General features: G+C 44.6%; 1 protein-coding gene across 1 annotated transcript in view; it reads left to right on the forward strand.

The window, feature by feature from the left end:
* The first annotated feature begins 7,940 nt into the window (after window positions 1–7,940).
* LOC119349660 (GTP-binding nuclear protein Ran-2) overlaps window positions 7,941–24,782 on the forward strand; it is a 19,539-nt gene continuing 2,697 nt past the window's right edge. Inside the window, exons 1-3 of the mRNA XM_037617741.1 lie at window positions 7,941–7,948; window positions 9,147–9,151; window positions 21,007–21,022. The gene's annotated coding sequence lies outside the window, so the exon portion shown is untranslated. The remainder of the gene's footprint in view (window positions 7,949–9,146; window positions 9,152–21,006; window positions 21,023–24,782) is intronic.

Here is a 24,782-nt window from a genome sequence, read left to right on the forward strand (position 1 = left end):
TCAAGCAATTGTAGTACTCAGACATTCTGAGCACATGCTCACTTGGTGAGCTATTCTCCTCCATCTTGTAGCTATAGAACTTGTTGGAGACTTCATATCTCTCAACTCGGGTCTTTTCTTGAAATATTAACTTCAACTCCTAGAACATCTCATATGGTCCATGACGTTCAAAACGTCTTTGAAGTCCCAATTCTAAGCTGTAAAGCATGGTGCACTAGACTATCAAGTAGTCATCATACTGAGCTTGTCAAATGTTCATAACGTCTGCATCAGCTCCTGCAACAGGTCTGTCACCTAGCGGTGCATCAAGGACATAATACTTATGTGCAGCAATGAGGATAAACCTCAGATCACGGACCTAGTCCGCATCATTGCTACTATAATCTTTCAACTTAGTTTTCTCAAGGAACATATCAAAAACACAGGGTAGCTACAACGCGAGCTATTGATCTACAACATAATATGCGAAATACTATCAGGACTAAGTTCATGATAAATTAAAGTTCAATTAATCATATTACTTAAGAACTCCCACTTAGATAGACATCCCTCTAGTCATTTAAATGATCACGTGATCCAAATCAACTAAACCATGTCCGATCATCACGTGAGATGGAATAGTTTTCAATGGTGAACATCGCTATGTTGATCATATCTACTATATGATTCACATTCGGCCTTTTGGTCTCCGTGTTCCGAGGCCATATCTGCATATGCTAGGCTCGTCAAGTTTAACCCGAGTATTCTGCGTGTGCAAAACTGGCTTGAACCCGTTGTATGTGAATGTAGAGCTTATCACACACGATCATCACGTGGTATCTCGGCATGAAGAACTATAGCAACGGTGCATACTCAGGGAGAACACTTGTACCTTGGAATTTAGAAAGGGATCATCTTATAATGCTACCGTCGTACTAAGCAAAATAAGATGCATAAAAGATAAACATCACAAGCAATCAAAATATGTGACATGATATGGCCATCATCATCTTGTGCTCATGATCTCCATCACCGAAGCATCGTCATGATCTCCATCGTCACCAGCGTGACACCTTGATCTCCATCGTAGCATCATTGTCGTCTTGCCAACTATTGTTACTACGACTATCGCTACCGCTTAGTGATAAAGTAAAACAATTACATGGTGATTCCATTGCATACAATAAAGCGACAACCATATGGCTCCTGCCAGTTGTCGATAACTTTGTTACAAAACATGATCATCTCATACAACAATTTATATCGCATCATGCCTTGACCATATCACATCACAGCAAGCCCTGCAAAAACAAGTTAGACGTCCTCTACTTTGTTGTTGCAACCTTTACATGGCTGCTACGAGATTCTAGTAAGAACTGTTCTTACCTACGCATCAAAACCACATTGATTTTTCATCAAGTTTGCTGTTTTAACCTTCGCAAGGACCGACCGTAGTCAAACTCGATTCAACTAAAGTTGGAGAAACTGACAGTCGCCAGCCACCTATGTGCAAAAGCACGTCGGTAGAACCAGTCTCATGAATGCGGTCATGTAATGTCGGTCCGGGCCGCTTCATCCAACAATACCACCGAATCAAAGTAAGACGCTGGTGGTAAGCAGTAGGATTATTGTCGCCCACAACTCACTAGTGTTCTACTCATGCATATAACATCTATGCATAGACCTGGCTTGAATGCCACTGTTGGAGAACGCGGTAATTTCAAAAAAATTCCTCCGATCACGCAAGATCTATCTAGGAGAAGCATAGCAACGAGAGGGGAGACTATGTTCTAGATCGAAAGCGGAAGTGTTTAGTAATGCGGTTGATGTAGTCGAACTTCTTCGCGATTCAACCGATCCAGCACCGAACATACGGCACCTCCATGTTCAGCTCGATGATGTCCCTCATACTCTTGATCCAGTTGAGGCCGAGGGTGAGTTCCATCAGCACGACGGTGTGGCGACGATGATGATGATGCTACCGGCAAAGGGCTTCGCCTAAGCTTCGCAACGGTATGATCGAGGTGTGTAACTGTGGAGGGGGGCACCGCACATGGCTAAAAGAATAACTTGTGTGTCTATTGGGTGCCCCCCTCCCACGTATATAAAGGAGGGAGGGAGGAGGAAGTCGGCCAGGGGAGGAGGCGCGCCATGGGGGGGCAATCCTACTCCAAGTAGGATTTGGCCCCTCCTTTCCTATTCCAACAAGGAGAAGGGGGAAGGAGGGGGAGAGAAGGAAAGGGGGCTGGCCCCCCTAGTCTAATTCAGTTTGGGCTAGGGGGCGTGCGCCACACCTTGGCCTGCCTCCTCTCTTCCACCACTTGGCCCATGAGGCCCAATAACCCCCGGGGGGTTCCAGTAACCCCCCGGGTACTCTGGAAAATACCTGATACACCTCGGAACTATTCTGGTGTCCGAATATAGTCTTCCAATATATCAATCTTTATGTATCTACCATTTCGAGACTCCTCGTCACGTCCATGGTCTCATCCAGGACTCCGAACAAACTTCGGTCATCAAAATCACATAACTCATAATACATATCGTCATCAAACGTTAAGCATGCGGACACTATGGGTTCGAGAACTATGTAGACATGACCGAGACACATCTTTGGTCAATAACCAATAGCGGAACATGGATGCTCATATTGTCTCCTACATATTCTATGAAGATCTTTATCGGTCAAACCGCATAACAACATACATTGTTCCCTTTGTCATCGGTATGTTACTTGCCCGAGATTTGATCATCGGTATCATCATACCTAGTTCAATCTCGTTACCGGAAAGTCTCTTTACTCATTCTGTAATACTTCATCTCAGAACTAACTCATTAGTTACAATGCTTGCAGGGCTTATAGTGATGAGCATTATCGAGAGGGCCCAGAGATACCTCTCCGAAATACGGAGTGACAAATCCTAATCTCGATCTATGCCAACCCAACAAACACCTTCAAAGACACCTGTAGAGCACCTTTATAATCACCCATTTATGTTGTGACATTTGGTAGCACACAAAGTGTTCTTCCGGTATTTGGGAGTTGCATAATCTCATAGTCCGAGGAACATGTATAAGTCATGAAGAAAGCAGTAGCAATGAAATTGTCACGATCATAATGCTAAGCTAAGGGTCATGTCCATCATATCATTCTCCTAATGATGTGATCCCATTCATCAAATGACAACTCATGTCTATGGTAAGGAAACATAACCATCTTTGATAAACGAGCTAGTCAAGTAGAGGCATACTAGGGACAATATGTTTTGTCTATGTATTCACACATGTACGAAGTTTCCGGTTAATACAATTCTAGCATGAATAATAAAAAATTATCATGAAATAAGGAAATAAATAATAACTTTATTATTACCTCTAGGGCATATTTCCTTTAGGACTTGCCCAATGATCGGCAAGCCATAGAAAATAAATGGATCTTCAAGAAGAAGACTGATGCTGACGGTAATGTTACTATCTACAAAGCTCGACTTGTTGCGAAAGGTTTTCGACAACTTCAAGGAGTTGACTACGATGAGACCTTCTCACCCGTAGCGATGCTTAAGTCTGTCCGAATCATGTTACCAATTGTCGCATTTTATGATTATGAAATTTGGCAAATGGATGTCAAAACTACATTCCTTAATGGAATTCTTAAAGCAGAGTTGTATATGATGCAACCAGAAGGTTTTGTTGATCCAAAAGGTGCTAACAAAGTGTGCAAGCTCCAGCCATCCAAATATGGACTGGTGCAAGCCTCTCGGAGTTGGCATATACGCTTTGATAATGTGATCAAAGCATATGGTTTTATACAGACTTTTGGAGACCTTGTATTTACAAGAAAGTGAGCGGGAGCTCTGTAGCATTTCTAATATTATATGTGGATGACATATTATTGATTGGAAATGATACATAATTTCTGGATAGCATAAAATTATACTTGAATAAGAATTTTTCAATGAAAGACCATGGTGAAGCTGCTTACATATTTGGCATCAAGATCTATAAAGATAGATCAAGACACTTAATTGGACTTTCACCAAGCACATACCTTGATAAAGTTTTGAAGAAGTTCAAAATGGATCATTCAAGAAAGGGTTCTTTCTTGTGTTACAAGTGAAGGAAATATGCCCTAGAGGCAATAATAAAGTTATTATTTATTTCCTTATATCATGATAAATGTTTATTATTCATGCTAGAATTGTATTAACCGGAAACATAATACATGTGTGAATACATAGACAAACATAGTGTCACTAGTATGCTTCTACTTGACTAGCTCGTTAATCAAAGATGGTTAAGTTTCCTAACCATAGACATGAGTTGTCATTTGATTAACGGGATCACATCATTAGAAGAATGATGTGATTGACTTGACCCATTCCGTTAGCTTAGCACTTGATCGTTTAGTATGTTGCTATTGCTTTCTTCATGACTTATACATGTTCCTATGACTATGAGATTATGCAACTCCCGTTTACCGGAGGAACACTTTGTGTGCTACCAAACGTCACAACGTAACTGGGTGATTATAAAGGAGCTCTACAGGTGTCTCCAAAGGTACATGTTGGGTTGGCGTATTTCGAGATTAGGATTTGTCACTCCGATTGTTGGAGAGGTATCTCTGGGCCCTCTCGGTAATGCACATCACTATAAGCCTTGCAAGCAATGTAGCTAATGAGTTAGTTACGGAATGATGCATTACGTAACGAGTAAAGAGACTTGCCGGTAACGAGATTGAACTAGGTATTAGATACCGACGATTGAATCTCGGGAAAGTAACATGCCGATGACAAAGGGAACAACGTATGTTGTTATGCGGTTTGACCAATAAAGATCTTCGTAGAATATGTAGGAGCCAATATGAGCATCCAGGTTCCGCTATTGGTTATTGACCGAGAATAGTTCTAGGTCATGTCTACATAGTTCTCGAACTCGTAGGGTCCGCACGCTTAACGTTACGATGACGGTTTTATTATGAGTTTATATATTTTGATGTACCAAAGGTTGTTCAGAGTCCCGGATGTGATCCAGGACATGACGAGGAGTCTCGAAATGGTTGAGACATAAAGATTGATATATTGTATGCCTATATTTGGATATCGGAATTGTTCCGGGAGAAACCGGGATTTCGGAGTACCGGGGGGTTACCGGAACCCCCCGGGGGTTATTGGGCCTACATGGGCCATGAGGGAGAAGAGGAGGGCCGGCCAGGGCAAGCCGCGCGCCCCCTCCCCCCTAGTCCGAATAGGACAAGGAGGGGGGCGGCGCCCCCCCCCCCCTTTCCTCTTTCCCCTCCCCCCTTTCCTTCTCCACCAAGGCAAGAGGGGGGAGTCCTACTCCCGGTGGGAGTAGGAATCCTCCAGGCGCACCCCTTGGGGGCCGACCGCACCTCCCCCTCCCTCCTTTATATACGGGGGCAAGGGGGCACCCTAGAACACACAAGTTGATCTACGTGATCGTTCCTTAGCCGTGTGCGGTGCCCCCCTCCACCATATTCCACCTCGGCCATATCGTCGCGGAGTTTAGGCGAAGCCCTGCACCGGTAGAACATCATCATCATCACCACGCCGTCGTGCTGACGGAACTCATCCCCGACACTTTGCTGGATCGGAGTCCAGGGATCGTCATCGAGCTGAACGTGTGCTGAACTCCGAGGTGTCGTACGTTCGGTACTTGGATCGGTCGGATCGTGAAGACGTACGACTACATCAACCGCGTTGTCATAATGCTTCCGCTTACGGTCTACGAGGGTACGTAGACATTACTCTCCCCTCTCGTTGCTATGCATCACCATGATCTTGCGTGTGCATAGGAAATTTTTTGAAATTACTACATTCCCCAACAACAAGGTGCGAAGTTGAGTCAGACTCAATGTCCGACCACTGCAGAAGATAGAGAGAAAATGAAAGTCATTCCCTATGCTTCAGCCATAGGTTCTATCATGTATGCAATGTTGTGTACCAGACCTGATGTGTGCCTTGCTATAAGTATAGTAGGGAGATACCAAAGTAATCCAGGAGTGGATCACTGGACAGCGGTCAAGAACATCCTGAAATACGTGAAAAGGACTAAGGATATGTTTCTCCTTTATGGAGGTGATAAAGAGCTTGTCGTAAATGGTTATGTCGATGCAAGATTTGACACTGATCCGGATGACTCTAAGTCACAATCCGGATACATATTTATATTGAATGGTGGAGCTATCAGTTGGTGCAGTTCCAAGCCGAGCGTCGTGGTGTGATCTACGTGTGGAGCGGAGTACATAGCTGCTTCGGAAGCAGCAAATGAAGGAGTCTGGGTGAAGGAGTTCATATCCGATCTAGGTGTAATGCCTAGTGCAACGGGTCCAATGAAAATCTTTTGTGACAATATTGGAGCAATTGCCTTGGTGAAGGAATCCATATTTCACAAGAGAACCAAACACATCAAGAGACGCTTCAATTCCATCAGTCATCAAGTCGTGGAGGGAGACATAGAGATTTGCAAAATACATACGGATCTGAATGTTGCAGACCCGTTGACTAAGCCTCTTCCACGAGCAAAACATGATCAGCACCAAGACTCCATGGGTGTTAGAATCATTACTTTGTAATCTAGATTACTGACTCTAGTGCAAGTGGCAGACTAAAGGAAATATGCCCTAGAGGCAATAATATAGTTGTTATTTATATTTCCTTATATCATGATAAATGTTTATTATTCATGCTAGAATTGTATTAACTAGAAACTTAGTACATGTGTGGATACATAGACAAAACAGAGTGTCCCTAGTATGCCTCTACTTGACTAGCTCGTTAATCAAACATGGTATGTTTCCTAACCATAGACATGTGTTGTCATTTGATGAACGAGATCACATCATTAGGAGAATGATGTGATGGACAAGACCCATCCGTCAGCTTAGCATTATGATTGTTACAGTTTCATTGCTATTGCTTTCTTCATGACTTATACATGTTCCTCAGACTATGAGATTATGCAACTCCCGAATACCGGAGGAACACCTTGTGTGCTATCAAATGTAACAACGTAACTGGGTGATTATAAAGATGCTCTACAGGTGTCTCCGAAGGTGTTTGTTGGGTTGGCATAGATCAAGATTAGGATTTGTCACTCCGTGTATCGGAGAGGTATCTCTGGGCCCTCTCGGTAATGCTCATCACTATAAGCCTTGAAAGCAATGTGACTAATGAGTTACTTGCGGGATGAAGCATTACGGAACAAGTAAAGAGACTTGCCGGTAACGAGAGTGAACTAGGTATGATGATACTGACGATCGAATCTCGGGCAAGTAACATACCGATGACAAAGGGAACAACGTATGTTGTTCTGCGGTTTAACCAATAAAGATCTTCATAGAATATGTAGGAACCAATATGAGCATCTAGTTTCTGCTATTGGTTATTGATCAGAGATATGTCTCGGTCATGTCTACATAGTTCTCGAACCCGTAGGGTCCGCACGCTTAACGTGATTTGGTGACCGAAGTTTGTTCGAAGTCCCGGATGAGATCACAGACATGACAAGGAGTCTCGAAATGGTCGAGACATAAAGATTGATATATTGGAAGGTTATATTCGGACAACAGAATGGTTCCAGAGTGATTCGGGTATTTTCGGGAGTACCGGGAGGTTACCAGAACCCCCAAGGGGTTAATGGGCCCTCATGGGCTTTAGTGGAAGAGAGGAGGCGGCGTCCAGGTGGAGGCACCCCCCCAGCCCAAACCGAATTGTAATAGGGGTGGGGGGCACGGTCCCCCTTTCCTCCTTCTCCTCCACCTCTTTCCCCCTTCTCCCTTCTTGGAATAGGAAGGGGACTCCAGCTAGGATTGGGAATCCTAGTTGGACTCCCCCTTAGCGCCCCCTCTAGGCCGCCGGCCACCTCCTCCTCTCCTTTATATACGGGGGCAGGGGACACCCCCAAAGCACAACAGAAAATCTCTTAGCCGTGTGCGGTGCCCCCCTCCACAGTTTAACACCTCGGTCATATCATCATAGTTCTTAGGCAAAGCCCTGCACCGGTAACTTCATCATCACCGTCGCCACACTGTCGTGCTGATGGAACTCTTCCTCGTCCTCAACTGGATCAAGAGCACGAGGGACGTCATCGAGCTGACTGTGTGTTGAACACGGAGGTGCCGTACATTTGGTACTTGGAACGGTTGGATCGTGAAGACGTTCGACTACATCAACCGCATTAACATAATGCTTCTGCTTTTGGTCTACGAGGGTACGTGTACATACTCTCCCCTCTCATTACTATGCATCTCCTAGATAGATCTTGCGTGATCGTAGGATTTTTTTTTTGAATTAGTACGTTCCCCAACAAATGGATACTGGGATCAAGCCCTAACAAAACTAACTCGATTACATAATGAATCTCATCCAACTCCTCACTGACTAGCGAGCCTACGAAGGAATTACTCCATCCTAGTGGGGAGCATCATGGAATTGGTGATGAAGAAGGGTTGGTGATGATGAAGACTGAAGATTCCCCTCTCCGGAACCCCGAACGGGCTCCAGATCTGGCCTCCCGATGAAGAAGAGGAGGTGGCGATGGCTCCGTGCAATAAAACGCGATAAAACTTCCTACCTCATTTTTTTCTCTGACAATAGGTATTTATGGAGTTGGAAATAGGGTCTGCGGAGCCCCTAGGGCCCTACAACCCACCAGGGCGTGCCTCGAGGGGGTGGTGCGCCCTGGTGTCTTGTGGTCAGCCAGGGCTCCCCTCCGGTGGTTCTTGGTTCCAGTATTTCTTTTATTATGAAATAATTCTCCAAAAAGTTTCATCCAAATCCGAGAGCTTTTATTTTTACAGTAAAACAACACCATGGTAGTTCTGCTGAAAACAGCGTCGGTCCGGGTTAGTTTCATTCAAATCATGCAAATTAGAGTCCAAAACAAGAGCAAAAGTGTTAGAAAAAGTAGATACGACGGAGACGTATCAGGGGTCCCTGCCTAGCCGGTCTAGTCCTTGGGCTAGACTGATAGCCTGTTAATGATGGACTTCAGAGTCCTCTAACCTATGGCGTAGGCATATCGGGCTTCACCAAGGACTTGCCATGTACTCCAAGGATATCTACTAGTTCGACATGTAATCCCTAGATGGCAACCGACCATATGTAACCCTAGATACCCCCGGTGCCTATATGAACCAGAGGGTTGAGCCCGTAAAGGGACATCGATTATCATCTCCATTAGCCCTAGGGTTTATTCCACAACTTACGATCTCGAGGTAGATCAACATTGTACTTTGATACATCCACAATATAAGCAAGAGCATGACGTAGGGTTTTACCTCCTCAAGAGGGTCCGAACTTGGGTAAATACCGTGCCCTCTATCGCCGGTTACCCATGGATCCAATCTCACAGCTCGAGCCCCCCTACCCGAGGTCTGCCGATTTTCACTGACATGAGTTAAATAAAAAGGCAAATAAAAAGTAGAGCAAGTGGATGATAATTTGAGTGAAGGTACTTGATAGGTTTGGATGATGTCTCCCTCGCAACGACACTATAAATTCTTTCAGCTACTTGTGAGCTGCGTTGGGATTTTTCCCGGAGAGGAAGGGTGGAGTAGCATGGTAGAGATAAGTATTTCCCTCGGTGGAAACAGGGTTTATCGAACCAATAGGAGAATCACCCCAAGCCTCATGAACAACACCTACACACACAAAAGCAAATACTTGCACCCAATGCGAGCAAGAGGATTATCAATCCACTTGACCTTGTTATTTGCAAGGGTTAAATCTTGCATATGAATATAATTAAATTGTAAAATAAAATAAAAGGAAATAAAATGCAGTGAGATAATTTGGTTTTTGTAATATGATTAAAGTGGACCCAGGGTCCATAGTTTTCACTAGAAGCTTCTCTCTCGAACACATAGCATACGATGGGTAAATAAATTACTGTTGGACAATTGATAGAAAAACGCATAATTATGATGTTATTCATGGCAATGATCATGTATATAGGCATCACGTCCGTGACAAGTAGATCGACTCTTGTCTACTACTATTACTCCACCAATCAACTGCTATCCAGCATGCATCTATGGTATTAAGTTCATGACAAACAAAGTAACATCTTAAGCAAGATGAAATGATGTAGATGCGGGGGCCATAGTTTTCACTAGAGGCTTCTTTCTCGAACAGATAGCATACAGTGGGTAAATAAATTACTTTTGGGCAATGATAGAAAAACATATGGTTGTGATGTTATTCATGGCAATGACCATGTATATAGGCATCGCGTCCGTGACAAGTAGACCGACTCCTGTCTACATCTACTACTATTATGTAACATCCAAAATTTTCAATTTGGAATGTTATACATAGATCATCATTGCATATCATATTTTTTTTCATTTTTGGTTGATCCTAGAAATTCCAAGCAACTCAAGGACCCACGGAGAGAGTTGGGATTTTGTTATTTTCATATTTGAGTTTTCTCAAATTTTGAAAAGAGGATCATTTGGTTTTAATCATTTTTTTTCTCTGAAATATTTCCAATACTAAAATAAATGAGAGGAGATAATATGACTTCTCCAAAATAAAAGAAATGTTGGAGGAAAAATATTAAAATCAAATTTTATTTTATTTGAAAATGTATTGGTATTTTATTTGAATTAGAAAAATATGCATATTTTCAAAAATTGCATTTTAGGCCAAGAAAATGTTCACTTTGTTCTAAATATTCCATTTAGATGGTGAAATTTTGTTTTGGCATTTTTAGAATTTTATTTTATTTTATAAGGAGTTTTTTTTTCAGTTCAGCGGAATAATTTAAAAAAAAAAGGTTCCCGCCCGACTTGGCCGAAGACCCAGCCGAGCAGGTCGGCCCACCTGGCGCCGCCGCCTCGCCTCGTCGTGCGCCGGCCGGACTCGGGGAGTTCGACCCTGAGCCGCCTCGCCGCTGCCTCCTTGCCCAAGTCGGAGCCCCCCTCCCCCGACCCCCTTTATATAGCCGTCGTCGCCGCCCCTCTCCGCCACCAGCCATGCCGCCCGACACCGCCAGCCCCGCCGCCAGCTGTCGCCGACGCCGGAGCCCCGCCGCCGCAACCCCGCACCGTCCCGCACCCGCCGGACCTCGCCGGAGGTATATGCCGCTGCCGCCATTGCCGTTTAGGTTTTTTATAAAAGCAATTGGTTTTTTTAGAAACCCTAGATGAGTTTTTTTTAGTTTCAGTTTTTTTTTCAGTTTAGTTAGTTAGCGAACGTTCGTCCGTATGTTCGTTTTAACGAACGCTGTTCGTTAGTTAGCTGCAGATAGCAAACGTTCGTTCGTTAGCCTGTTTGTCACTTTTTCTTTTTCCAGGGTTTTTCCGCGATTATTTTCGATCGCGATTTTAGCCCTGATCTTCGTTTTAGTTTATCTTATCGCTCGTTTATCAGAATCAGGTGATTCAAGCGCCTAGATCTTTGTTTCGAAGCCCTCTTTCTGTTTAACCAACTTGAACAAGATTTTGGTACTGCAAAATTTGACTTTAGTCCAGATTAGTAATCGGATCTTGTTTCTTTCATAGTTTGAGTTTCGTTTCTCCGTTTGATTTGATTCTCTTTGCAAACCGGAGTTCTTCAGTTGAACTTTCTGGTTAGATATTCTTATTTGAGCTTTACCTATGCTTTTAGTTGAGTGCTTATGTATGCTATTGTTTGTTTGCGATAGAATTTCCAGAGTGCGAAGCGTGCTACTACGAGTCTCCAGGTTTTGCGGATCATCAGCAAGGCAAGCAACACTTTGATCATATCCCTTTATTACCCAGTTTTTATGCATTAGATTCAACCCTCAAACATGCATGATTAGGATCTGAATAACATGTGGGTATTGGGAAGTAGTTGATGAGGTAGAACCTATTACCTGTTTACTATCAAACCTTTGGGAGTTACTTCTACGTTATGCTCAAGATTGCTATGCTATGCTCGTAGACGTGGATTGGGTGAGTGTATCCATGATAGTTATGAGTATTGTTAATTAATGGTTAACTTAAGGTGGCTACTTAAATTCACATATGGGTGGATTGGTTATGGGCACTTGGAGAATCTAGTGTTGTCCTAGAATATCCCGGAGTACCCGTGTGATCATTCTACGGTCCGCCACCCAGGCTCAAAGGGATCATAAGATTATTCATGCTAGAAACTTCTGTGTGCAGCCACAAGCTATTATGGGCTCTAGCATAGTTGAGTATGTTGCATGACCTCTTTCAGTGGTGGGCTAGCAGATGTAGGGGAAAGTAGGTGTAACTGTCCATCCAGAGTAAAGAGTTAATGTTTCTGAAAGACTGTGTCTCGGTCATCCGTTTCTCAAACATCATGTAGTGCGAGAAATCCAACGGAGGAGATCGAGTCTTGTGGGGAAAAGTGCGCAACCTCTGTAGAGTGTACAAACTAATCATGGTTAGCCGTGTCCCCGGTTATGGGCATCTTGAGTATCTGGATCTTTGGATTATCATGTTGATCTCATCACTCTAAATTTAATTTGATTGGGTATTTGATGAAGCTTAGTTGGGATTGAATTGGAGGAACCTTCTCAATGTTAACAACCACCATGATAGTTAAATAAAATTTATTCCTTTGTTGTAGGGAAAAATTTGCTTTATGCAAAACTATAACCATAGAGCTTTCACCTGCCATATATGCATGTAGTGATAGCATTTATCTGTTCATTACTCTATGTGTTACTTTGCCAGCATATTCCATGTGCTGACCCATTTCGGGCTGCAACATGTCATGTTGCAGACTTTTCAGACAATGAGTAAGATGCCATAGGTCATTGTCGTTCACTCAGCTATGTCGTTGGAGTTGATGGACTCACTTTATTTTCCAAGCCTTCCGCTGTTATCTTATCTAGATGGCCTTAAGCCATATTATTGTAATAAATTATCTTTTGAGACATTCGTTGTAATAAGTGTGTGATTGCAACTCTGTTATAAATCCTCGAGTGTTGTGTGTGTCAGCATTACCGATCCATTGATGACACTGATGCACAGAGATTGGACTGTTTGAGGTCTGGTCGCTACAAGATGGTATCAGAGCACACGTTGACTGTAGGACACGACCACTAAGATAAACCATAGGCCACTCTTCTCTACTCATTTCTGACTCCTCTTCCTTTTCTACTCTATAGGATGGCGGACTCAAGGAACAAGTTTGCACAACCGGATGAAGATACACCTTTTGGACGACACTTGAAGGAAGTTACTAGGTACCTGAACATAAGAATACCAAGCTTCACCGGGACCTACATCACCACTTTACTAGAAGAGGAGCATTGGATGATTCAAGTTCAAGTTCCGGGAAGGATGTTCATGCCAGTCATTGAACCCATAGAGTTTTCCTTCGATGCACCAACCGGGAGTCTAGGAAAGAGCATGGCATCCCACATCGTCGTGGGAGGCATTGGAGAAGTTTACCACAAGGATCTTAAGGACACCATCTACTAGATATGTGGGCGCCGAGATGAGCAATGGGAGATGATCAGCACCAGGAGGGATGGTCCATTGCAGCTTTCATCCAGGAGTTAAACCAACACATTCGTCGCCAGGAGAACCAGATGTGCACAGGCATGATAGACCTGAAGAAGGCAATGACCAAGATTACGGAGCTAGAGGAAGAACTCAAGTCTACACGCGACGGATATGAGGAGGAAATGACGATACTAGTGGAGAAGAATGACGACCTAACAAGGAAGCTAGGAGTGTTCATGGGAGACCCCGCGCCAGGAGGAGATGACGACGAATCCAAGGACTACATCATCATCAACGATACGGACTCAGACCCCGACGATAGTGATGATGACTATGCTGATGAAGTTGGAGCAGATATCATGGAGTCTTCCACTGATCAAACTTTCTAGTCGACCACCCTATCAGTAGTAGTATTCCCCCATGTATATAGTATAGTCCAAGCACTTTTGTAACGATAGTTAGACCGATTGTATGCCCTTGTTTGAATTGATTGAAGTGATATTGATTGTGTTTGTCTCATGTGCATATGGGTAGTGTTTTCCCCTTTAGGTCTCATTCTATTCTGTTCTCTCATCTTTTCTAAACCTATCAGATGCCTCCGAGATGTGACAATGGATTTTCCTTCCCACCGGAGCTCACCCAGTTGATCCAGCAGCAGAATACCCTGATGCAGCTACTAGTCCAGAATCAGAACCAAGGCAACAACAACAACCCACCACCACCACCACCTGTTGATCACTTAGCCCGTTTCCTAAGGCTGAATCCGCCGGTGTTCTCCAGTAGCACCGAGCCGATTGTTGCAGATGATTGGATCCATAAGATTGGAAGGGAGCTGACCACTGCAGGATGCATAGATGTGGAGAGAGTGCGTTTTGCCGCGCACCAGCTTGATGGACCCGCAGCATCATGGTGGGAGAATTTCACAGCCACCTACCCCATTGACATTGTTACATGGGACCGGTTTCAGCATTCTTTCTGCAATGCCCATGTTTCAGCAGGAGCTATGGCCATGAAGAAACGTGAGTTTCGCAACTTGCACCAAGGAGGACGCGCAGTGGGCCAGTATGTGGATGATTTTTGTAAGTTAGCATGTTATGCCCCGGACGATGTTGCTACAGATGCTGCTAAGCAGGAGAAGTTTCTGGAAGGACTGAATGATGAGCTGAGCATGCAGTTGATGGTGGCAACCTTCAACAACTACCAGGAGTTGGTAGATAGAGCTCTTATGATTGAAGGGAAGCAGCAGCAGATAGACAGTCGCAAGAGGAAGTATGGATAAGGGAAGTACAATTCTGGAGCTCAGCAGAGACCCCGTTTTACCCCAAACTCGGGAGGACACATTCACCATAACCATGGAGGCCAAAATTCCAATGGAGGGATTCCGCATAACCATAGTGGCCCCAAGAATGGGAATGGGAATGGAGGAAGCAACGGTCAGAACCGTTCCAACCCAGCAACGCCGGCCAAGAAGGATCTAAGTCACATTACTTGTTTCAAGTGCGGGAAGAATGGACATTACGCCACGGAGTGTTCTGAAGCAAAGAACGGAAATGGCAATGGAAGCTCTGGAAAGAAGCCCAACCCTTTCAACAGGGGACAGGTGAACCACGTTAGCGTGGAGGAGGTTGAAGCACAGCCGGGTGCAGTAATAGGTAAGTTTTTGGTTAAGTCATTTACTGAAATCATTCTTTTTGATACTGGTGCACCGCATTCATACATATCAAGGGGATTCGTGAATAAGTATAAGTTGCCCACCAAAGTTCTTAGGACACCTATGTTAGTAAGCTCGCCGGGAGCGGAGCATGTGGCAAGCCAAGGATGTTTCCAGATGCCATTGACCATAGTGTTGGAGATCGTTGCAGAAAATAAAAAATTTCTACGCATCACCAAGATCAATCTATGGAGCAACTAGCAATGAGAGAGAGAGGAGTGCATCTTCATATCATACCCTTGAAGACCGCGAGACGGAAGCGTTACAAGAACGCGGATGAGGGAGTCATACTCGAAGCGATTCAGATCGCGGTGGACTCCGATCTTAGCGCCGAACAATGGCACATCCGCGTTCAACACACGTGCAGCCTGGTGACGTCTCCTGCGCCTTGATCCAGCAAGGAGGAGGGAGAGGTTGAGGAAGAGGGACTCCAACAGCAGCACGACGGCGTGGTGGTGATGGAGCGACAGTACTCCGGCAGGGCTTCGCCAAGCTCTTGCGGAGGAGGAGAGGTGTTAGGGAGGGGAGGGGCTACGCCCTTGATGTGGTGCTGCAGCCCTCCCCTCGCCCCTCTATTTATAGGAGGAGGGGGAAGGGGGCCGGCCCCCTCTAGATGAGATCTAGAGGGGGGCGGCGACCAAGGGGGGGCGCCCCCTTTAGGGTTTCCCCCCAACCCTAGGTGCATGGGCCCAAGGGGGTGGCACCCAGCCCTCCAAGGGCTGGTTCCCTTCCCTCTACGGCCCACGAGACCCTCCGAGAGAGGTGGCCCCTCCCAGTGGACCCCCGGAACCCTTCCGGTGGCCCCGGTACAATACCGGTATGCCCCCAAACTTTTCCGGTGACCATATGACAACTTCCCATATATAAATATTCACCTCCGGACCATTCCGAAACTCCTCGTGATGTCCGGGATCTCATCCGGGACTCCAAACAACATTCGGTGATCACATACAAGTCTTCCTAACAACCCTAGCATCAACGAACCTTAAGTGTGTAGACCCTACGGGTTCGGGAATCACGCAAACATGACCGAGACAGCTCTCCGGCCAATAACCAACAACAGGATCTGGATACCCATGTTGGCTCCCACATGTTCCATGATGATCTCATTGAATGAACCACGATGTCGAGGATTCAAGTAATCCCATATACAATTCCCTTTGTCAATCGGTACATTACTTGCCCGAGATTCGATCGTCGGTATCCCAATACCTTGTTCAATCTCGTTACCGGCAAGTCACTTTACTCGTTACATAATGCATGATCCCGTGACTAACCACTTAGTCGCATTGAGCTCATTATGATGATGCATTACCGAGTGGGCCCAGAGATACCTCTCCGTCATACGGAGTGACAAATTCCAGTCTCGATTCGTGCCAACCCAACAGACACTTTCGGAGATACCTGTAGTGCACCTTTATAGTCACCCAGTTATGTTGTGACGTTTGGTACACCCAAAGCACTCCTACGGTATCCGAGAGTTACACAATCTCATGGTCTAAGGAACTGATACTTGACATTAGAAAAGCTTTAGCAAATGAACTACACGATCTTGTGCTATGCTTAGGATTGGGTCTTGTCCATCACATCATTCTCCTAATGATGTGATCCCGTTATCAATGACATCCAATGTCCATAGTCAGAAAACCATGACCATCTATTGATCAACGAGCTAGTCAACTAGAGGCTCACTAGGGACATGTTCTCGTCTATGTATTCACACATGTATCACGATTTCCGATTAATACAATTATAGCATGAATAATAGACAATTATCATGAATAAGGAAATATAACAATAATCATTTTATTATTTCCTCTAGGGCATATTTCCAACACATAGGTAGGCATGTTTTCCCCTCAGACCTGATAATTCTAGAGTCACAAGGGTTGGATGTGATTTTGGGTATGGGTTGGCTATCGATGTATGGAGGAAACATTGATTGCGCCAGTAAGTCGATTATGCTCACCACCCCAGAAGGAAGAAGGATTAAGTATGTATCCCGGCATATGCCGAAGAGGACTCATGTAAATTCCTTATCAAGAGTTGCACATGAGGAAGTACCAGTGGTGAAGGATTACCCCGACGTATTTTCGAAGGAGTTGCCAGGCATGCCACCGGATAGAGACATTGAGTTTTTTATTGAACTTTTGCCAGACACCGGGCCAATATCTAAGAGACCGTATCGGATGCCCGCACAGGATTTGGAGGAGATTAAGAAACAAAATAAGGAGTTATTGGATAAATGTTTTATTCGACCAAGTTCATCACCTTGGGGATGTCCAGTACTTCTAGTGGAGAAGAAGGATGGATCGTTAAGGATGGTTGTTGATTATCGTGCATTGAATGAAGTGACGATCAAGAATAAGTACCCACTGCTGATGATAAATGACTTGTTTGACCAGTTGCAAGGAGCTAAAGTGTTTTCCAAGATCGATTTACGATCAGGATACCATCAGCTGAAGATTCGAGAGCGGGATATACCCAAGATAGCTTTTACCACAAGGTATGGGCTATATGAGTATACCGGTATGTCATTTGGTCTGACTAACGTGCCTGCCTATTTCATGAACATGATGAACAAAGTGTTTATGGAGTTTTTGGATAAGTTCGTCATGGTGTTCATTGATGATATATTGGTCTACTCAAAGAATGAAGAGGAGCATAAGGAGCATTTGCGTTTGGTTCTCGAGAAGTTCAGGGAACATCAGTTGTATGCCAAGTTCAGTAAGTGTGAGTTTTGGTTGAAGGAAGTTGGATTCCTCGGACATGTTATATCTGGAGAAGGAATAGCAGTAGACCCCACCAAGGTTGATTGTGTGATCAAATGGGTAGCACCCACATCAGTTGGAGAGATCAGGAGTTTTCTTGGACTCGCAGGATATTACCGAAGATTCATTGAAAATTTATCCAAGATTGCAAAGCCCATGACAGAGTTGTTGAAGAAGGACACCAAGTTCAAATGGACTGAGGAATGTGAGGCCAGTTTTCAGGAGTTGTAGAAGTGTTTGGTTACAGCCCCAGTGTTGATTCTTCCAAACCAACTTAAGGATTATCAAGTGTATTGCGACGCTTCACGTCGAGGACTTGGAGCAGTGCTTATGCAGGAGGGAAGAGTTGTTTCTTATGCCTCACGACAGCTTAAACCTCATGAGCTAAATTATGCCACCCATGATTTGGAGTTAGCAGCCGTAGTGTATGCGTTGAAGACATGGAGAAATTTTCTCATCGGAAACAACTGTGACGTGTACACGGATCACAAGAGTTTGAAATACATCTTCACACAGAAGGAGTTAAATCTCAGGCAGAGGAGATGGTTGGAGCTCATTAAGGATTATGATATGGAGTTGCATTATCATCCCAGAAAAGATAATGTAGTAGCAGATGCATTGAGTCGCAAGAGTTATGTTAATACACTCATAACCGGAGAGTTACCCAAGGAGTTAGCAGAGGATCTTCATGAGCTATGTTTGGAAATAGTTCCGAGAGGTTATGTAGCAGCATTGGAAATTCATTCCACTTTGATGGATAAGATTAGAGAAGCTCAGAAGACTGACAAGGAGATTGCCGAAATAAAGGAAAGAATGAGTAAAGGAAAGGCCAAAGGATTTCGTGAGGATGAGCACGATACTTTATGGTTTGAAGATCGCGTATACGTGCCTAAGGACCCCGAGATCAGGAAGTTGATTCTGCAGGAGGCCCATGACTCACCGTATTCGGTTCACCCAGGAAACACAAGATGTATTTGGATTTGAAGGAAAGTTTCTGGTGGACCGGGATGAAGAAAGATATGCGGAGTGTGTAGCAGTATGTAATGCATGTCAGAGAGTGAAGGCAGAGCATCAGAAGCCAATAGGATTGTTGTAGCCATTGCCGATACCTGAATGGAAGTGGGACAAGCTAGGCATGGATTTTATCACAGGATTGCCCAGGACTCGTTCAGGCTATGACTCAATATGAGTTGTAGTCGATCGATTGACGAAGGTAGCTCATTTCATCCCAGTGAAGACCACCTATACAAGTGCAAAGTTGGCAAAGATATACATGACTAGGATCGTATGTCTGCATGGAGTTCCAAGGACCATTGTATCAGATAGAGGAACCCAGTTTACCTCAAAGTTCTGGAATCAGTTGCATGAAACTTTGGGTACTAGGCTAGAGTTCAGTACAGCCTTTCATCCACAGACAGATTGACAGACCGAGAGAGTCAATCAGATTCTGGAGGACATGTTGAGAGCTTGTGCGCTAGATTATGGATCTAGTTGGGACGACAATTTGCCGTATGCAGAGTTCTCTTACAACAACAGCTATCAAGCCAGTTTGAAGATTGCCCCTTTCGAAGCCTTATACGGAAGAAGGTGCAGGACACTGTTATTGTGGGATGAAGTTGGAGATCATCAGCTATTTGGACGAGATTTGATTAAGGAGTCCGAAGAGAAGGTTAAGTTGATTCACGATAGACTCAAGGTAGCCCAGTCCAGGCAGAAGAGCTATGCGGATTCTAAATGCAAGGAGACAGTCTACAAAGTCGGAGACAGAGTATATCTTCGGGTGTCCCCACTTCGAGGAGTTAAGCGTTTTGGAGTTAAGGGAAAGTTAGCACCATGTTTTGTGGGACCATACAAAGTTTTGGAACGTATGGGAGAAGTTTCTTACAAGCTGGAATTGCCCGAAGGATTGTCAGGAGTTCATGATGTGTTTCACGTTTCCCAGCTGAAAAAGTGCCACGCAGAGATGGCGATATTCCCCTGAGAGACACAGTGCCACTGGAAGCGATTCAGCTGGATAGCGATTTGACCTACGAGGAGAAACCAGTGAAGATTCTTGAGTTTTCCAGCCGAGTCACACGCAATCGAGTTATCAAGTTTTGCAAAGTTCAGTGGAGCCACCATACCGAGGAGGAAGCCACCTGGGAACGAGAGGAAGACCTACGGAAGTACCACCTACACCTATTTTCTAGCCAACCCGAATCTCGAGGGCGAGATTCATCTTAAGGGGGGTAGATTTGTAACATCCCAAATTTTCAATTTGGAATGTTATACATAGATCATCATTGCATATCATATTTTATTTTATTTTTGGTTGATCTTAGAAATTCTAAGCAACTCAAGGACCCATGGAGAGAGTTGGGGATTTCGTTATTTTCATATTTGAGTTTTCTCAAATTTTGAGAAGAGGGTCATTTGGTTTTAGTCGTTTTTCTCTCTAAAATATTTTCAATACTAAAATAAATGAGAGGAGATAATATGACTTCTCTAAAATAAAAGAAATGTTGGAGGAAAAATATTAAAATCAAATTTTATTTTATTTGAAAATTTATTGCTATTTTATTTGAATTAGAAAAATATGCATATTTTCAAAAATTGCATTTTAGGCCAAGAAAATGTTCACTTTGTTAAATATTCCATTTAGACGGTGAAAATTTGTTTTGACATTTTTAGAATTTTATTTTATTTTATTAGGAGTTTTTTTTTTCAGTTCGGCGGAATAATTTTAAAAAAAGAAGTTCCCGCCCGACTAGGCCGAAGGCCCAGCCGAGCAGGCCGGCCCGCCTCGCGCCGCCGCCTCGCCTCGCCGTGCGCCCGCCGGACTCGGGGAGTCCGACCCCGAGCCACCTCGCCGCCGCCCCCTTGCCCAAGTCGGAGCCCCCTGACCCCCTTTATATAGCCGCCGCTGCTGCCTCTCTTCGCCACCAGCTCTGCCGCCCGACGCCGCCAGCCCCGCTGCCCAACGCCGCAAGCCCCGCCACCCGACGCCGCCAGCCCCGCCGCTAGCTGTCGTCGCCGCCCGCCGTCGCCGAGGCCGGAGCCGCGCGTCGTCCCGCACCCGCTGGACCTCACCGAAGGTATACGCCGCCGCCGCCGTTGCCGTTTAGTTTTTTTATAAAACCGTTTGGTTTTTTTAGAAACCCTAAATGCGTTTTTTTAGTTTCGGTTTGGTTTTTTCGGTTTAGTTAGTTAGCGGAAGTTCGTTCGTACGTTCGTTTTAATGAACGTTGTTCGCCAGTTAGCCGCAGACAGCGAACATTCGTCCATTAGCATGTTCGTCAGTTTTTCTTTTTCCAGGGTTTTTCCGCGATTATTTTCGATCGCGATTTTAGCCATGATCTTCGTTTTAGTTTATCTTTTCGCTCGCTTGTCGGAATCAGGTGATTCAAGCGCCTAGATCTTCGTTAGCCAACTTGAACAAGATTTTGGTACTGTAAAATTTGACTTTAGCCCAGATTAGTAATCGGATCTTGTTTCTTTCGTAGTTTGAGTTTCGTTTCTCCGTTTGATTTGATTCTTTTTGCAAACCGGAGTTCTTCAGTTGAACTTTCTGGTTAGATCTTCTTATTTGAGTTTTACCCGTGCTTTTAGTTGAGTGCTTATGTAGACTATTGTTTGTTTGTGATAGAATTTTCGGAGTGCAAAGCGTGCTACTATGAGTCTCTAGGTTTTGCGGATCATCAGCAAGGCAAGTAACACTTTGATCATATCCCTTCATTACCCAGTTTTTATGCATTAGGTTCAACCCTCAAACATTGCATGATTAGGATCTGAATAACATGTGGGTATTGCGAAGTAGTTGATGAGGTAGAACCTACTACCTGTTTATTATCAAACCTTTGGGAGGTACGTCTATGTTATGCTCATGATTGCTATGCTATGCTCGTAGACGTGGATTGGGTGAGTGTATCCATGACAGATGTGAGTATTGTTGATTAATGGTTAACTTAAGGTGGCTACTTAAATTCACATCTGGGTGGATTGGTTGCGGGCACCTGGAGAATCCAGCTTTGTCCTAGAATATCCCGGAGTACCCATGTGATCATTCTACGGTCCGCCACCCAGGCTCAAAGGGATCATAAGATTATTCATGCTAGAAACTTCCGTGTGCAGCCACAAGCTATTATGGGCTCTAGCATAGTTGAGTATGTTGCATGACCTCTTTCAGTGGTGGGCTAGCAGATGTAGGGGAAAGTAGGTGTAATTGTCCACCCAGAGTAAAGAGTTAATGTTTCTGAAAGACTGTGTCTCGGTCATCCATTTCTCAAACATCATGTAGTGCGAGAAATCCAACGGAGGAGATCGAGTCTTGTGGGGAAAAGTGTGCAAACCTCTGCAGAGTGTACAAACTAATCATGGTTAGCCGTGTCCCCGGTTATGGACATCTTGAGTATCTGGATCTTTGGATTATCATGTTGATCTCATCACTCTAAATTTATTTTGATTGGGTATTTGATGAAGCTTAATTGGGATTGAGTTGGAGAAACCTTCTCAATGTTTAACAACCACCATGATAGTTAAATAAAATTTATTCCTTTGTTGTAGGAAAAAATTGGCTTTATGCAAAATTGTAACCATAGAGCTTTCCACCAGCCATATATGCATATAGTGATAGCATTTATCTGTTCATTGCTCTATGTGTTACTTTGCCAGCATATTTCATGTGCTGACCCGTTTCGGGCTGCAACATGTCATGTTGCAGACTTTTCAGACGACGGAGAGGCCTCCCACTCTATCTCCATGCACGGAGGCCGTTTTGGGCCGCGTCTTGTTGGTACGTGTGCCTCGGTGCTGCACGCCCATCACGGTAAGGGAAGGTGGGCAGGGACATGATCACCAGCTGCACGCGTGGGGGCAATAAGAAAGAATCCATCTGTGGTAGCATGCATGTCCGGCGGGCCTTGAACAGCGGCGTGGTAGCAATCCGGGCTGACGAGCTAGCATTGTGCCGACATGGTGAGGTGCACCCCATTGACGGCAGCGGCGAGGCCCACCCGGACAGCGACGTGCACGGGTGCATGCATGCATGGTGTGCTTTTCCTGGGATTCGTATGATCGTATCCTTGATCGGAACGAGGAGAGAGCTAATGGAGGAAGGAAGGAGAGGGAAAAGAAAAAAACATTGCATTTTTGCGGGCGAAAAGAAGAAGAAAAACGCTCGACTAGATTGATTTTCGTCCGTTAATAAACGAAAATGAATTATGTGCACGATCGACATGGAGGAGATGGATTCACTGGACACGCCTCCGCGCGCGCCGTTATTGTAATAAGTCTCTTTTGAGACATTCGTTGTAATAAGTGTGTGATTGCAACTCTGTTATAAATCCTCGAGTATTGTGTGTGTCAGAATTACCGATCCAGGGATGACACTGATGCACAGAGATTGGACTGTTTGAGGTCTGGTCGCTACATATTACTCCACCAATCGACCGCCATCCAACATGCATCTATGGTACTAAGTTCATGACAAACAGAGTAACGCCTTAAGCAAGATGATATGATGTAGACAAAGTAAACCCAATCAATATGAATAAACCACCTCATTTTACCCTTGACGGGAACAACACTAATATGTGTCTTGTCCCCTTCTGTCACTGGGATATAGAGCACCTCAATATTGAACCCATTACAAAGCGCCTCTCCCACTAAAGACAAATCAATCTACTTGGCCGAACCAAACAGATATATCGAAGAAAAATACAAAGCTATAACAATCATGCATAATAAAGTTCAGAAAAGACTCAATTACTTTCAATGAGATCATAAACTCACAAATCATCGAATCCCAACAAACACACCGCAAAAGAAGATTACATCGGATAGAACTCTAAGAAGATTGAGGAGAAGGCATCTAGCTACTAGCTATGGACCCGTAGGTCCGTGGTGAACTACCCACGCATCATCAGGAGACAATAATGTTGATGTAGAAGCCCTCCATGATCGACCCCCCTCCGACAGAGTACCGGAAAAGACCTCGAGAGGAGATCACGGAAGAATTAAGGCTTGCTGAGGCGAAAAAAGTGTTTTGGGTGGTTCTCTGTTGGTTTGGAAATATCTGTGAATTTATAGAAGTCGATTTAGGTCAAAGAAGTTGCGTGGGGCCCACGACCTTAGGTGGCGCGCCTGGTGAGCTTGCGGCTCTCTCATGGCTCTTTTGTCCTCCTTCCGGAGCTTCTAGGGTCCCTTCTGGTCCAGAAAAAATCACAGTAAAGTTTCATCATGTTTGGACTTAGTTTGATATTGATTTTCCGAAAAACCAAAAACATGCAAAAAAAACAGGAATTGACACTGGGCACTGATCCAGAAAGAATAGGCTAGTCCCCTCTCACATCTCAACCGGGCGAATAAGGATGTTTTTTTGTGATTAAAGATTCTTTTTTCTTTAAGTAATAATTGTCGTTAAAGATTGGATGGCTCCCTCTTGCATCATGTCCGTGGACCACGTCCGGACAAACATGAAAAAGACTTTTAAACGGGCTATAAGCCCGCTATAATAGCTCTTCAGCGTTCCCCTCAAAATGGCCCAAGTAGTTAGTAGTAGTACTACTCACAACGGCAAGTGTGAAACGGGCGACTGAAACCGGCGGCCCCTTTCGCCCTTCACGATACGTGGACCGACCGTTCTTTCTGGAATTCTGGAGCACAGAAAAGAGGCAGCCCACGACGCGCCGCTCCCCGACCCAACGGCAGCGCCCGGATCGGACGGCCGGGAACCTCGCGTGGGACGAAAGCTAATCGACCCCCGCCCCCGCTGCGATCCGCCGCCCACCGCCGATCCAGCGGCCACCATTCCTGCGTCCATCCAAAGCTAACCAAACCCCCCACACGCGCCCCGCAAAATAAAAAAAAAAATCCCATT

This window comes from Triticum dicoccoides, chromosome 1B, assembly GCF_002162155.2.
Source record: "Triticum dicoccoides isolate Atlit2015 ecotype Zavitan chromosome 1B, WEW_v2.0, whole genome shotgun sequence".
NCBI classification, from domain to species: Eukaryota; Viridiplantae; Streptophyta; class Magnoliopsida; order Poales; family Poaceae; genus Triticum; species Triticum dicoccoides.